The sequence below is a fragment of the Camelus bactrianus genome, chromosome X (genome assembly GCF_048773025.1).
Source record: "Camelus bactrianus isolate YW-2024 breed Bactrian camel chromosome X, ASM4877302v1, whole genome shotgun sequence".
NCBI classification, from domain to species: domain Eukaryota; kingdom Metazoa; phylum Chordata; class Mammalia; order Artiodactyla; family Camelidae; genus Camelus; species Camelus bactrianus.
The window spans coordinates 102,388,362-102,403,583 of NC_133575.1; the positions used below are offsets into that span (position 1 = coordinate 102,388,362).

The following is a 15,222-nucleotide window of genomic DNA, read 5'->3' on the forward strand; positions in this document are numbered from 1 at the left end:
CATCATGGCTACCACCACCACCAACATCATCATTTCCAGTGGGCTAACGAGCCTCTCAAAATGCCTGCTGCTGTCGCAAGTCAACTACTGTCTGCATGTAACAGGGAATCAGCACAACAGAGAAGACATCTCATTTCAAAAGGCCTTGCCTTCGAGTGTCCACTATTACCCATTCTGTTCCTGTCACCCACAGAAACAAGGGGCATGAAGGAATAGTTAAGACAAACATGAGCCTGACGGGGGAGACCGCACTTAAAAACTCAACAGTACGTTACCATTCCCACACGCGCGGAAACGCTGATGGAGCACACGCCTCAGGACAAGGCAGGCCTAGGAATGCGCTCCCGGGCAAAGAACTAAGCAGCCAGCTTCCATCCAGCTTGAGTCTCAGTAGTATCACCTCCTCCCTCCTCAAGGGTCCCAATTCCTGAGGTTGCCACCAATCAGAAAAAGCCTGTTAGGGATGCCCTGCCTTGTGACCACTTCCTACAGCGCTAGTACTCAGCAGAATCGCCCACCAAACAGTTCATTTCTGGTGGATACATCTTGCAAGACCCATCACATTGTACATGTGAAATATGTGCACTTTACTGTACAGGAATCGCACCACAATAGAGGTGCTACAAAATGAAAATAAAAAAAATTCAGTTAGGCTCTCCGATGAGAAGAGTCAGGAAGATTGCAGACGGCAGCAGAAATCTGTGTGGAAGGAAGTGGAGGCGCCATGGTTACTGGTAAGTTTCACAACTGCTCTGACTAGCAAATGAGCCAGGTGTGGTCACCGTCATGTCTCCTGGTGAAGGAACATGGGTCAGGATAAAGCCTCTCCTGAACAGTACATGTTTCAGCCCCGGCTCTGGTACAGGCATGGCCAAGTCGAAGAACCACACCACACACAACCAGTCCCGAAAATGGCACAGAAACGGCATCAAAAAACCCCGATCACAACAATACAAATCTCTAAAGGGGGTAGACCCCAAGTTCCTGAGGAACATGCACTTTGCCAAGAAGCACAAGAAGGGCCTGAAGCAGATGCAGGCCAACAACGCCAAGGCCGTGAGTGCATGTGCTGAAGCTGTCAAGGCTCTCAGAAAGCCCAAGGAGGTCAAGCCTAAGATCCCACAGGGCAGCAGCCGCGAGCTCAGCTGACTTGCCTGCATTGCTCACCCCAAGCTCGGGAAACGTGCTCGTGCCCGCATCGCCAAGGGTCTCAGGCTCTGTCGGCCAAAGGCCAAGGACAAGGCTCAGACCAAGTCCACAGCCGCAGCTCCGGCTCAGACTCAGTCTCCCAAAGGCGCCCAGGCCCACATAAAGGCTCCAGAGTAGAGGCTTTCATCTATTGATGTGAGGACAGAAGGACTAGTGTGACCCCTGGGCTACTGTCTGCATGGGGCTCATGTCTACCTGTGCTGTTTGTACAAATAAACCTGAGGCAGGAAAAAAAACAGTATCTGTTTCATTTTTCACTGAGTGAGAAATGAACCATGACCCCCATCTTCCAAGGATTTAAAGTAATTTAACCCATTACAGGGATAAACCAAAAGAGCAGGAGATGCCCATGTGCTGGGAAGAGGCTAGGCACTCTCACTTCTCCTCAATAAACAGACGTGCACTTTGAACTCGGGTGGCTGAACTTCAGCTTCTATGATGCCAGGTTCTGGCTGAAACTGGTACCAATAGGCAAGCAGAGGAAGTAGAGGAACCAGAGTTAGCTGCTGAGCCTGAGGGTTACGAGCCTCTTTGAGAACACTTCAGAACAGTGCGTGTTTCTGTTTAACGCCCACCCCCTGCTACAAGCGCCCCTTCGAATGACCAAATGTCTTCACCGGAATTTGATAAATTCAACACCACACAGAAAAGAAGTGATTTATACAGAAAAGGAAAGAAGTGAAGACCTTTCTGGCACTGCCAGCCTACAGGCACCCTCTGCCTGCAAGGGTTCACGCGCTACAAAGTCCTCACAGGTGCAGGTGTTGAGCCACAGCCGCCTCCACGTAAGGTGTCGAGTTGATCAGAGCAGAACGTTGCTGAGAGGAAGGAAAAGCCTGGCGTCCTGGGCGTCCCTGTTGCTTCACAGTTGGATTAAAGAGGTGTGCTTTCCGAGGAGATCCTTGAGTAACTTCTAAGGTAGCCTGCTGGCCCTGAGAAAGGGAACAACCATTTCAATGATAAGATGCCAAAGGCTAAAGAGCTTGGACAAGAGTGGGAAGCAGTGGTAAGAAGGAGAGTTGAACCAAACACCAGCGTGTTCGGCTCCAATATGTGGACTCCGGAAATGGGGTCGGGATTCCTTGAGCACCACCTGTGGGCTAAGCCCTTAACCGAGGTCATCACACTTGATTCTCACAACATCCATGACACCATGGTATGAATCCTGCTGTGCGAAACAGGAAACTGAAGCTCAAAGAAGATAGTGAGAAAGAGCTATGAAACTTTTAGACTCAGATACTGCAGACTGTGGATCAAACAGGATGTGCGGTCCCAGCCAAGTCTGCAAGCAAAGACATGGCCAAGAACGCATGGCAGGGTGAACATCCGAAGGAGGACTGACCTTTGCATTACTTTCATTGTATCCTGTGTTTCCAGGATCCCTCCCAGATAAATGTCCACCCTGCAGCTGTGGGCGTGCTCTGGCAGGCCACCATTTCCCACCACCCATGTGGTCCACAGGTCCCATCTTTACCCTTTTTCATAGATAGAAATGCTTTAAATTACCTTCCGATCCATGTTGCCATTCTAGGGGAAGACGTATCTGAGCCGCTGAGTGTCCACAGCCTGGAAGTCTATTTCCCACAGTCCCATCCAGGCCACCTTGCTGCTGCCTGCCGCTGCAAGAGTTTCCAACCACAACAAAAAGTCAGATCCAAACTTTGATGGGAAACTGTCAAGATCACGTTATTCTGAAAGCTGACATTGTAACAAAGTCAACGTGTCTGTAACCGCAGCACCCGCAGGGAACCGAGGAACAGGATTAAGGACCAGGCCACCTGTTTACTCATTTTCACGTTGAAATTCTCATCATTTTTTTCTTTTTCAGGCAACACATGAAGACGACCATTCCGAAATTTAATCAACAGATGTTATTAACCTTAAAGCCGTGTGGTTAAATGAAACACAAAACCGCGCTCAAAGGCAGCCTGTCACTGGTAAGCAATCTCGCGAAAACGGCCAAGACCAAGACGCAAACAAATCCCCGGCGACGCCATCCACCCAACGACCCCGGACAGCGAAAGGCAAAAGCGGCTCGCGGCGCCCAACGGCCACCGCGCTGGGCCGGACCCACACCCACCCCGACCCGGCCAGCCGCGCCAGCCCTCTCCACCCTTTACGCCGCAAACACCGCAAAGCGTTAAGCCCACGACCTGGGGGAGGGGGCGGTCCAAGACCCGCGTTTAAACAGAGAACACGTTCTGAACGTTTCACCACGTTGGCACAGAAAGCCCAGCACTGCGGCCGAACGCGGCCAGGAGGCCTTCTCCGCCAACCGCCCAGGAGCCCGGGACGCACGTCTGTCAAAGTGTAGCCGGACACACCAGCTACCCGATTCTCTCCGAATCACACGGCGGACAGCCCACTACGAAGTGAAATCAATGAAACTTACACTTTTGAGGTCACTGGAAAGGGAGCCGCCATGTCCCCTCATCACGCGGAGGAACGGTCCACGGAAGCCGCGCTGTACAATCCAGGGTCGCGAGCGCGGTTACGTGGTAAGGCGTCGTGGACGTCCTACGGCCCCGCCCCCGACATCGTCATTGGTGGGCCTGCAATGATTGACGGCGAGGTTGTCCATTCCCCCAGGTGTTCCGCTGGAAAGTGCCCATTTCTCAAAGCCCAGCCAAAGCACTGAAATCATTGCTCTTACTGTTATGTCTTTCTACATCTGTGTCCATTCTTCAACGCCTGGCTCTACTTCTGAAGCCTTTGCACGTATCTTTTCCTTTGTTTCCTGTCATCTCAGACTTTGGAAATCTTGCTTATCCACTTTACCCAGCCCTAGATCAATGGTCTCCTCCTCCAGGAAACCTTCCATGCTCTACCCTTTCCACCCTGACAGGTAAATGTGAGTTCTTCACTATTAGATACGGACATGAAGAAACATCAGGGCAGAGATGCAGGGGAATCGTGCGAGCTCTGGGATCGGATAGTACAGGGCTGGGCAGTGTGTGAAGGACCCAAGGTTTGTACTTGGAATTTTGGCAAGTCAGTTCAGGTTGCAGACACTTGGGGGAGGTCAGGGAATACCGAGGACAAAGTAATGCATGGCAGCCTCCCAGGATTGGTCCTAGCGATGGATCCAAAGAACTGCCAGCCACCTTTTTCAGGATTTTTATATCGTTTCCCACCTTTCTGTCTGTGGAACTCTTGCCCTCCCTTCAAGACCCAGGCATAATCAGTTCTCTAGCTCTTTCCCACTCCTAGCCCAAAAAGAGTTATTCCTCCTGTTGCTATAGAAGAAAGATACGGGGACTTCATGTCTCTGCAGCAAAGGTCCCTAAGCTCCATGATCATGCAAAGTGAGATGAAGCCCCTTCTTTCCAGGAGGCCGTCTGCTGAGAGATTTCTGCAGCTGCCTTCCATTGGTGAATCTTGCAGACAGGAAGCTGCCACTCCCCTAGGGCTGACTACCTTGGGTGCTTAACTCATCTCCACTCCACTGAGGTGGGTAGACCACACAGCCACCGGGTCATGTCAGTTGGCCTGCACAGTCACAGTGCCCAGGGCTCGTCGGAAGGATGATCAAATGCCAGCACTGTCCTGCCCACGGGAAAGGTCATATGTGGGGGTGGGGGGGGGGGCGGGTTGTGAGGCGTCGTTGTGTGCACATGGTCACACAGTAGTCCATGACATTGCCCTGCCCACCGTGATGGTTGTTTTTTTGTGTGTCAACTTGACTGGTCATGGGATGCCCAGATTAAACATTATTTCTGGTTGTATCTGTGAGCCTGTTTCTGGATGAGATTAGCATTTGCATTGGTGACTCAGTAAAGTAGAGGGCCTTCCCCAGTGTGGGTGGGCAGGCATCATCCAACCCACTGAGGGCCTGAACAGAACAAGAGAGAGAGGAAGGAAGATTTGGCCCCTTTCTGCCTGTGTCACTGCTTGAGGTGGAACATTTCTCCTCATCCTCTCCTGCTCTCGGACTGGGAGTCACCCCATCGGCGCCCCTGGTTCTCAGGCCTTCAGACTTGGACTGCATTACCCCTCTGGCTTTCTTGACGTTACCGCTTGCAGACAGGAGATCGTGGCACGTAGCCTCCATAAATCTATGAACCAATTTCCTCAGGATAAATCTCCTTTATATGTATATATGTATGTGTCTATGTATATGTGTGTGTATATACATATACACACTCACACACACATATGTATATAGAAAACATCTCTTATTGGCTCTGTTTGTTTGAATACCTCTGACTAATACGCGGGAAACATCACAGTCAGCCGCAGCTGTGAGAGATAGCGTCATAGTCTTCAAACAGAACTTGGAAGAAAGAGCAAAATCAAATAAATTAAAAGTAGTTCCAACCTATGGGTGAGGAAACTAACATAGTGGAAACAGGCAGCCAGACACTGGGCAGTGCTAAGGACACAGCCATTGGCCCAGACGGGTGTCTTCTCCATTAGAGTCTGGCTGCTCATTTGCAAGTTCCGAGATAGCTCCTGGGTGAGCTCTTCCAGAGCTGCGGTTGTGGGATAAGACTCTGACGAGGATCCAGAGGGCAGGAGAGTTGTTGCAGGCCTGGTCCAGCAATCAGTGAAGTGGCGCATCAGGCAACTTAGTCCCTATGGGGAGGGGAGAGAAGGAAAACAGGATTCATTGATGTGAATCCTGTCCCAGGATGTGCCAGGTCCTTGAAGCTTGTCCCTCTGACTGGCCTCAGCAGATGGATACGTGCTCAACCCTCTTAATACCCGGCATACGATGACCAACATCACACGGGTCCTGCCTTGGATCACCAGTGTCTCCTCGATCAGTGGTCACAGCTCATTCTGGACTCATCCATACTTCATTCCACAACCGTGGCCTGTCTGCAGAAAATAATCACTTACCCCTTACCTACCGTGCACTGTGGATAGCGGTTAAGCGTAGGGCTTGAGGTGTGCTGCTTGGTCCGTATCACAGCTATTCCTCTCACCAGCTGAATATCCTTCATTGCTTTCTGTGTCTCCGTTTCCTATCAGCAGAGTGAGGATACCAGTAAGAACCATGTCACCAGGCTGCCGTGACGCTCAGTGAGTTACTGCAAAGGATTTACACTAGGGACTGGCACACACGAAGCTTTCAAGTCAAGTCTGACATCTTATTATCATCATGCGTCCATCTGGTCAAATGTCACCTCCTTTCTGGAGACGTCCCCATGCTGTCCCAGCTGACACTAATTTGCTTTCTCGAATTCCTTTCCTGCTGACCATTCATATCACATAATCCACGTCTTACAACACATTGTCCAGTTTGCCAATTCTTTATTCCACACTTTGTTACTGTCCTCTATGCTAACATCTCTGCTCATGGATGGATGAAGTCTTGCACAACTTATTTGGGTCTATGTCTCATTCTCAAACGTTTGCCGCTAGTTTCCAATTCATCAGCTGACTAGTTTATTTTTTCCTGGTGCAACCTAGCTCAGTATACAGCACAACACATACGAAGATTCAATAAGCACACAAGGAGATCCTGAAATAGTACTTTTCACTGGGAGATTCCCCAGAAATACTTCCCCTTGCGGATTCCGTAAACTCTCCTGTCCACTCACTGGTTTTGCCAGAAAGCACAGTGAGGGCGATGCTCTGACAGAGGAACTGGCAAGCGGTCCTGAAGATTTGGTTGACTACCCCAGGCCAGTCTGTCAGGAAAGCATGCAGCAGGCTGAAATGCGGGTCTCAGGAGAGCTGCTGTGCCCCCCCCCCCCCCCGGGGGAGAGAGGAGGCGGTTTAAAGGATCGGGAAGAGCACAGGAGCAGAAGTGTTTAAGATCACGGCTGTGGCCGAATCGGGAGAATGCATACTCTGACTTGACTGGAGAAGAGAGGTGACGATGTAAGTGGCCAAAGATGAGGGGACACGAGGCCCAAAGCAAGGAACCCTGGGTTGGTAGACTCCAGACATGCCATGCGCTTTTCAGGCCTATCATTTGGGTGTCAGTGTGCGGAGCAGAACAGAACAGAGGGTCATCAGGGAAAGGGAGGCTATTTAGTCATAAGAAGGTGTTGCTGGAATCCAGGAGGGTGGTAATGAATGCTGGAGCTCCGAAGACTGAGTGAAAAACATGGGTGAGGTGGCAAGGAGCGTACGTGCAGTGGCCGCTAGGTGAAGAACGGGCGCTCAGAGAGTCAGGGGCTACTGCAAGTTTGATGGTGCCATTGCCTGTTTGGATGGTGGTGCCATCAAGTGAGAAGAGACACAAGGGCAGAACAGCTTGGGGGGAGAAAGAAGGAAAGATGAACAGTGCACGTTGCCAGAAGTCTGAGGTGTCGATAAGATTGGAAATAAAGATGAATAGTAGTTCAGTGGAAATGAGGTCTGAAAGTGAGAGAAGAAGAGACCCAGAGCTGGGTGTCCTTGCAGGAGGTTTGATGTGGGAGTCCTGCAGTGGCTGGGATCTCCTGATACAGGATACAGAATGGGCTGAGAAGAGGGCCAGCAGAACCCCAAGGAAGGCTCAGAGTTTGCGGGCGTGCTTACCGATCGACAGCAAGAAGGGAGACGGAAGGAAGGAGTCCGGGGTACAGAAGGTAAGATGCAGCAGGTCATGGCTTGATTCTTTGTGTCTCTGCAGTGCCAGGATGATTACGGAACCCTGGTGCCGGTGGTCTCATCACCTGCCCCTTCTACATCTGAAGGCATCTCTGTGGCTCATTTACCTGTTTGCTCAGAGATGTCATTCTGGTCAGAAGAAGGAAAGTTCCTAATGCATCAACAGTCCAAAGACCTCACTAGACAATTCACCACTGGCTGTAGAGTCAGGACCCAGTAACAGACCTCTGGCTCTGTCCCCTCCTCCATATATTCTCATCTCCTTAGCACTTCCTGTCTCCTTGCCTCCCAGTGGCCCTCAGAACCCACTCTTGGTCCCTCTCCTCCCGTATCCTTCTAGAGCATCATGCCAGCTGCTTTCAGTGCTGGGCCCACGGGGAGACTGGTGAATTTCAGGGCCACAGACTCGTTGCTGAACTTGCTTCCCCGTGAAGTGTGTTCCTGGCACGGTCAGCATGCTGGGGCATGTTTTCCATCCACAGGACAAACTTCTGGAAGTGGATCCTCTGGGACAAAAAGTGTTAGACAATTCTAATACTTTGATATTCATTGTTGAAATGTCTTCCAGAAACTTGTAACTATTTTTATTACCCTTTAAAAATCTGAGAGTTGTGACAAGAATAGATATAATTTATTGCAACAGACAAACAACAAGTTTATACTGTGTAGCGTACGGAACTGCATCCAATATCTTGTAGTAACTTATGGTGAAAGAAAATATGAAAATGAATATATGTATGTTCCTATATGACTGAAGTATTGTGCTATACCCCAGACATTGACACAACATGGTAAACTGACTATACTTCAATAAAAACGTATTTTAAAAATCAAAAAATGTAATCCATTGGAACAAAATTCAGTTAAGTGATAGTCGCAGCAGGAGGAATTGGGAAGAAAAGTCTGATGTGTCATATGCTTCTTGTTCCCTAACTGATCTCAAATCCCGAAGAGTGCCACACCAGAACTTAGAGCTGTATCGGTGAGAACAGACTACCTCCCAGCTGCAGCCCGCATTAAGTTTGGGGTCTCCAGGAACCGCTGCCCACAAGACAGACCTGGTAGAAAGCTCTAGCGAACCTTCGTTCAACTAAATCTCTGTTTCAGCAGCACAAAAGCATTACACAAGCCTTAGATAACCTTTCATTGTCTTCCTTTTCCCATTCCTGTACTGTGAATAATCAACTGCAAAGAACGTGGCCTTTGGAGTTAAAATCTACATTCCCCCACTTCTCAGCCTTATGCCCTTAAGCAAGTGTGTGAAACGAGACTCCTGGGAAGCCCCTGGCAGGCCTGTTGTAGGAGCAGAGTCAACAGTGAACAGGGCAGAGCCAGACACCTAGCACTCAGCAGGAGTTCAGTGAGTGACAGCAAATGTTCCGCACAACAATGCAGGGCCAAGACCCCGCGCTCAAGGAGGTGTTCGCTGAGTGTGATAAAGTGATTCTCCCAAGGTCATGGTCATAATAATAAAGCTGAACCCACAGTTCAGTGTATTTCAGATCCCAGTGGAAGTGTTTTGCGAATATTAACTCATTTAATCCTCGTCAGAGCCTTTGAAGGTAGATACTGCTGCCCCTGTTTTACAGATGAGGAAAGAGAGATTCAGAGACATTCTGTACGTTTTCTGAAGCCGTGTGGCTAGGTGGTACCAAAGCCAGGATTCAAATGCTAGCAAATTGGCCTCACACACCCAGCTCTTATCTGGTGAGCTACATGCTGTCTCCGCACTCAGAGTGTAGACAGAGATCTCAGCCTGAAATGCAAAGCTATTTTTGTCAGTTGCCTAAAAAACATCTGAGACATCCACTTCTTCAGGACCTTATCAAAATGGGATGCTCAGAACTCTCTTTAAATTTTAAGATCTACTAGAGAAAAGCTAATACCTCGCAAATGTACTTCATAATTTTTTTCCCAAAAATAGAGAAATAGTTTTATTTATTTATTTATTTATTTATTTATTTATTTATTTATTTATTTACACTCCAAATGGTTTTAAAATTTCATTTAATAAATAAATTAACTTATTTTTAAACCTTTTGTTTTTGTAGTGGAGGGACCAGGGACTGAACCCGAGACCTTGTGCACGCCTAGCACATACCTAGCGTGCACCCCACCACTGAGCTGTACCCGACCCCTGGTTCCTAAAGGGTTTGCTTAATACTGTGAATGCATTATGTCAAAAAGGGTCATTCCCATTCTTCATTTATACAATATTTACAAACCTCCTACCAAAGACTTCTACCATTCTTCACCCACTCATGAATGGAATCAAAGTGCCTGTTTTCCTGTATTCTGAATATTAGAGTTGTCAGCCTTCACTGTAAATCTTCTCAGGAAAACTAGTGTTGTAGTTTCCTTTGTCTGAATGGGTTTGAAGAACATTGCATGCAAATGACCTGGAATGCTCACTGGGCATCTGTAACTTTCCTCTGTCGACTGCCTGGTCAAGACCTTGGCCCATCTGTCGGCCGGTCAGTGTGAGGGTGTCCCTGGGAACCTGTGACGGGTGCCTGCTTCCTGGAGGGAGGGCAGTCTGGCGTAGGACGGTGCAGTTCGGCCTACCTGTGGATGGTTAGTGTCAGAGTTGCCCCTCCTCCTTCCCCTCATGAGGAGGGCTCCGTGCTGTCCCACCACAGGGCTGGGCCAGGGCCTGGGAACGGTCTTGGGTCTTGTTCTGGGACTTGGGACAGTCACCAAGAGTAGACCTTCATTTGGAAGAGCCATGGTGGCCCAACACTGACCCAGACTACTTGACTGGATTAGTAGAGAAACTCAGAGCCCTCACAGTAGGGACCAGACCTTCACGTCTGTGCCTCTCTGGCTGGAGACTAGGCCTGAAGCACACTCTGTGTCCATGGGAAACAGACAGATGGACACAGAGACAGAGTGATAGATAGACAGAGAAAAAGAATGGGAAGGAAGGAGGAAGGCAGAGAGGACCAGCCCTGCTGTCCGTCTCCCTGTGTCTGGAGGAGACTTTTGCCCTGGGGGCTTCCTGGACAAGCACAGCCCTCCCAGCCTGAGTCTGCCCTTGCTCGGGGCCTCACCAACATCCCCGCCTGGAGGACCATCGGGAACGTCAGGGGGTGATCATCAGTCTCTCCCAAAGTCTTGGCAGAAAGGAGCTCCATGCCTTTCAGGTCTTGGCCTCCCTGGGGTGGGGGAAGGAATCAGAGAAAAAAGCAGAAAAGGACCTCAGAGTGGGCGGGCCCCTGGCCGTCCCTCCTTCCTACAAGCTGCCTGAGTCCTGCCAGCTCATCTCCAAGTTGATGCCACTTTCAAGGAAAAGGGAGAGAGCAGAAGGGGGAAGGGACCCCCTGAGGTGTGTGGAGAGGCCTGAGCCTTAGACCCTTGACCACTGGAATAACGAAGCTCTCTATGTGCACACGTGGGCTGGGCATCATGGATACAGCTCCATCCACGTGCCTGTGCACCAAGATCCCTAACTCTGAGTGTCAGTGTCCAGTGCTTGAAACACACTTCCTTTCATCAGCACATTTATCCCCACAACAATGGTTATGAGAGGGATACACACAGCCTGGCCCATCCAAAGCCCTCAAAAAATGGAAGAAATTACTCACACAGCCCTCAGGACTTCCCCAGAGCCCAAACTCCCAGTTCTCATGGAAAACACACAGCCTGCCCGCTCATTAGTTACTTAATACTTGCCGCTCCTACGTCAAGAGTACACGTGAGGGGTAACCCCCAAATCTCACCTGGCTGTCGGCATGGATCTGCATAGCTGAGTGCGAGGAGCTCAGAGCCTGAAGGGCATCTGGTTCTTTAACACGGGAGTGGGTAGTACTAGTGACAGAAAGAAGTCAATGCCAGCTGCAGCGGGAGAGCAGGAGGGCTTCTCTGACCTCCAGATGCGGGGGGAGCCCTCAGGCAGGAGGCCCTCTAGGCTGGGTGGCAAGATCTGAGTTCCTGACACCTGCAGCCCAACAGCTTCATGAAATCCCAGGGAGAGACCCGAGCCCACTCACCCAGCGGGCACGTCTTCGGTCAGAACACACCACCACAGTCTTGCTCTCCTTTTCATGACCACAAGGATAAGGTATTTGATGAACATTTAAACCACGGTAAGCTGTACAGAGAACATGCAATTTTAGTTAACTGGAAATTTTATACAAGTAGTAGAAAGAGTATTGAATTTTTAGGAACAAACAATGCCAAAAATAACCTTTCACTTGGATTCTGCCCCTACTATGACTTTATGAAATGTGGTAGTGCAGTGTAACAATAAACACTGCAGACTCAAGGGACCGACATTTGACCACAGGCTTGACCAGATGTTAACTGTGTGCCCCTTGCTGCCAGGTCATGTTCTCATGAATTCTGGACTGATGTCCTGCTGTGCTCTGTAGGTCTGCCATTCCCCTAGAGCGGGCAGAAATTGCCCTTTCCACCCCACAATCCCCAAATGTTTATTTGTGGCCTCCATGAAGTGATCAAAAGGACCACTTCTCATAGGAAGATATTAGATAACCTACTAACTTTTTTAACTTTAATAAAGGAGATAACTTCAGTCCTGGCCTGGAGACCCCACACTGTGCCACCAAATCTCTGTCCTCAATGCATTGGTTTATATAACTCAGCGCTCTGGCCTGGAACATTGGATGATGTACTTGGCAGACCTCAAGCTTCCTTGATCACACTTGTATTCATTGTGAATAATAAAAATCTACAAGGAGAGCTTTACAACAACCACCACAACAACAAATCACTGGGGAAACAGAAGTATTTTATAAAATACAAAAAAACCCACAAAGCAACAAACATGCTTCACAGGCACAGAACCAAGGGTAGCTCAGGAGAACTCAACAGTAGGTCTGCTAAATAGTGCTCTCTGTGATAAAAGAGCGTTAATGAGACTTAGCAGGCTATCATTCAGTCTTGTGGTCTAGTTCCAAATTCCAAAATTAATAGGACAAATGCTGAGATTGGTTCAACTAGGGGAAGCTGACAAATAATCAAACAAGGTAGCTACAGCCAAGGACTCAGTGACACAGAATACAGAAGGCTGCGGGAAGATCTCAGAGAAAAAGGACCTATCTGAGAGACTGATCAGCCTGAAACACTGCCTTCCACCATGTAGGATGCAGATTCAGTACATACATACTTTGACATCTCCCCATATGTAAAAATCCCAAGATTGTTTGTACAAGCACAGGTGTATACATTAGAAGCAATGAAAACAACCCCGTGTCCAAACCAAAGCCAAATCCAAAGGCACAGCACCCCAAGGACTGGTGTCATGGGACCACTCTGAGTTGAAGTCTTTAGGGGGAAGTTCATGGCTTCTGTAGAACTGCTGTGATTCTTTAAGATTCAGAAAGCTGTGAACTAAAGATTAACCTTAAACACCACCAACACAAAATATTACAGAGAAACTGAGGAATCAAGGCTAAACAATTATGGAGAAGCTGTAAATGGCACTTCCCATCTCCACCAGTGAAACATTCTTCCCCTTGAGTTGTATAATCTAAAAACATTGGAGGGGGACCATTCATCTGGAATCATGGGACATTTAATTCTTACCTCTAACCCCATGTTCCCAAATCCATCTATTCTGGATCCTAGAGGAGAAGCACAGGTGCCTGGTTCCTGACATCCTGTAGCTCTGCGGCCTGACCGCACAGCCCGTAGTCCCCGGGCTGAGACTAGGGTGGGGTCTACAGTGAGCATTTCCAGCATCCCGTAAAGCTGCTGCATCTCACTGATGGGGTGATTGAGCAAATCAATGACTCTCACTGGCATCAGACCACGGCTAGCCTTTGGTCAAGTTGGCTGAAGCAGTACAAGTCCTATCAACATTTCCAGTTAATAAGAAGCAGTAAGTTGACACAAAATGAATATGAATGTGAAGAAATAGCAAGAGAAGCTCAGAAACCCAACCCAAATCCAAAATATTAGGTGGCCTGCCTGGTAGCAGTCAGCAATTCTTATACTGTGACATTGGAGTAAGCACAATGGGCTGAGAGCACAAACCCAAATCCAGAGTCAGTCATCTAAAGGCGATCATTCAACTTGCCGGTATATGTCACACACACCTGTATAGGTCACGTGCAAGGGAAGCGATCAAATTACCCCCACTGAAGTCATCCTACGGTCCACTAAGGGCTTCAGTGATGTTTGAATTAGTTCGTAAGCCAATAAAATGAACAAATACAACAATTCCTGTCCAGTAGTCACCCATGAGATCACCCCAAAGTCATCTCATCAGCCAAAGCAGGGCTTGAGGTAAAACTCAAGTAGTTCATTAGTAGATAAGAGTGGCTGGAAACAACAAATTGCATATCAAAATCATGGGGATCCCACTTATAATTCTTTTTATTTAACTACTGACACAGGAACCCTGAATTAGCTTAGGGGTGCAGAGATATCAGGGTGCTCCCCACTGGCAGCCCAACCACACAGTGGGTCTGACAAAGAAGAAAATTACCTCCTCCAAGAAGGAACATCCAAGTAAACAGAGGACCAACACACAGCACTGTAACAAGCACACTGCCCACTTTAGATGTAGGATCTCTGCTTACATTTAAGAGGCAAACAGAGCTTTGGGTCTTGTATTCCTTGACAGCCAGATATACATTTTCAGAACTTCAACCCAGAAAAATTCACAAATACAAACAACTGCATGTATTGTATATCATTCTAGAATAAGAGCCCAAGATCTAGAGATTTCTATATCCCTCAGTAGAATAAATTCTAGGAACCATGTTAATATCCTCTTCCTTGCCAAAAAAAAAAAAATGAAATAAGGAAACACAAAAAATGGATGACAATTTTCTAACATCTTTCGATAAACTTCATTGCAGGTTGTATGCATGGTGCCCAAATTCTTTACATGGAGTAAATAGTGTATGCCAACTTCCCAAATTTTACATTTCATGCTGCTGCAAACTCTCACCACAGAGAATAGGAAAAACTTCAGGTAAAAAGTAAAGCCTTCAATTTAAATCAAAGTGACCGATATAAATGTCTCCACGTATAAATTGAGATCATCAGGGACATATATCCAAAGTTGAGAAATGTATTATATTTGAACACTTTACAATTTATAATTTATATTCCCTCCCACAAAGTGATTCTTTACTTAGACCAGATTGTAAAAACTGTTTTATAGCTTGTCTTCAATATTTTAAAATTTTTGCAAAGTTTGGAATTTTTCAATACTTTCAAATATTCAGGATCTTCAATATAGCCCAAAAGATTTCCAAATATACTAACATGATTTCACAATACTTATACAAAACCACGTTATCACAAAATGGAGAAAGTAGAAATTAAAAGCCTCCCAGAAATGACTTCTGTATTACTTTGCTGTATTCTTTCCAGACTATTTTCTACACATTTAATGGTTTTTTATTAAAATGGGATCAGACTATACTGGCTGTTCTATGACTTCCTTTTTTCCTTTGCTATTCCTTAAACATTTTCTGGTAACTTTAGATATAGATT

At 47.7% G+C, this 15,222-nt stretch overlaps 1 pseudogene; it reads left to right on the forward strand.

Annotated features, from left to right (window-relative positions):
* The first annotated feature begins 855 nt into the window (after positions 1 to 855).
* Positions 856 to 1,326, forward strand: LOC105079666 (large ribosomal subunit protein eL29 pseudogene; annotated as a pseudogene).
* The last annotated feature ends 13,896 nt before the right edge of the window (positions 1,327 to 15,222 follow it).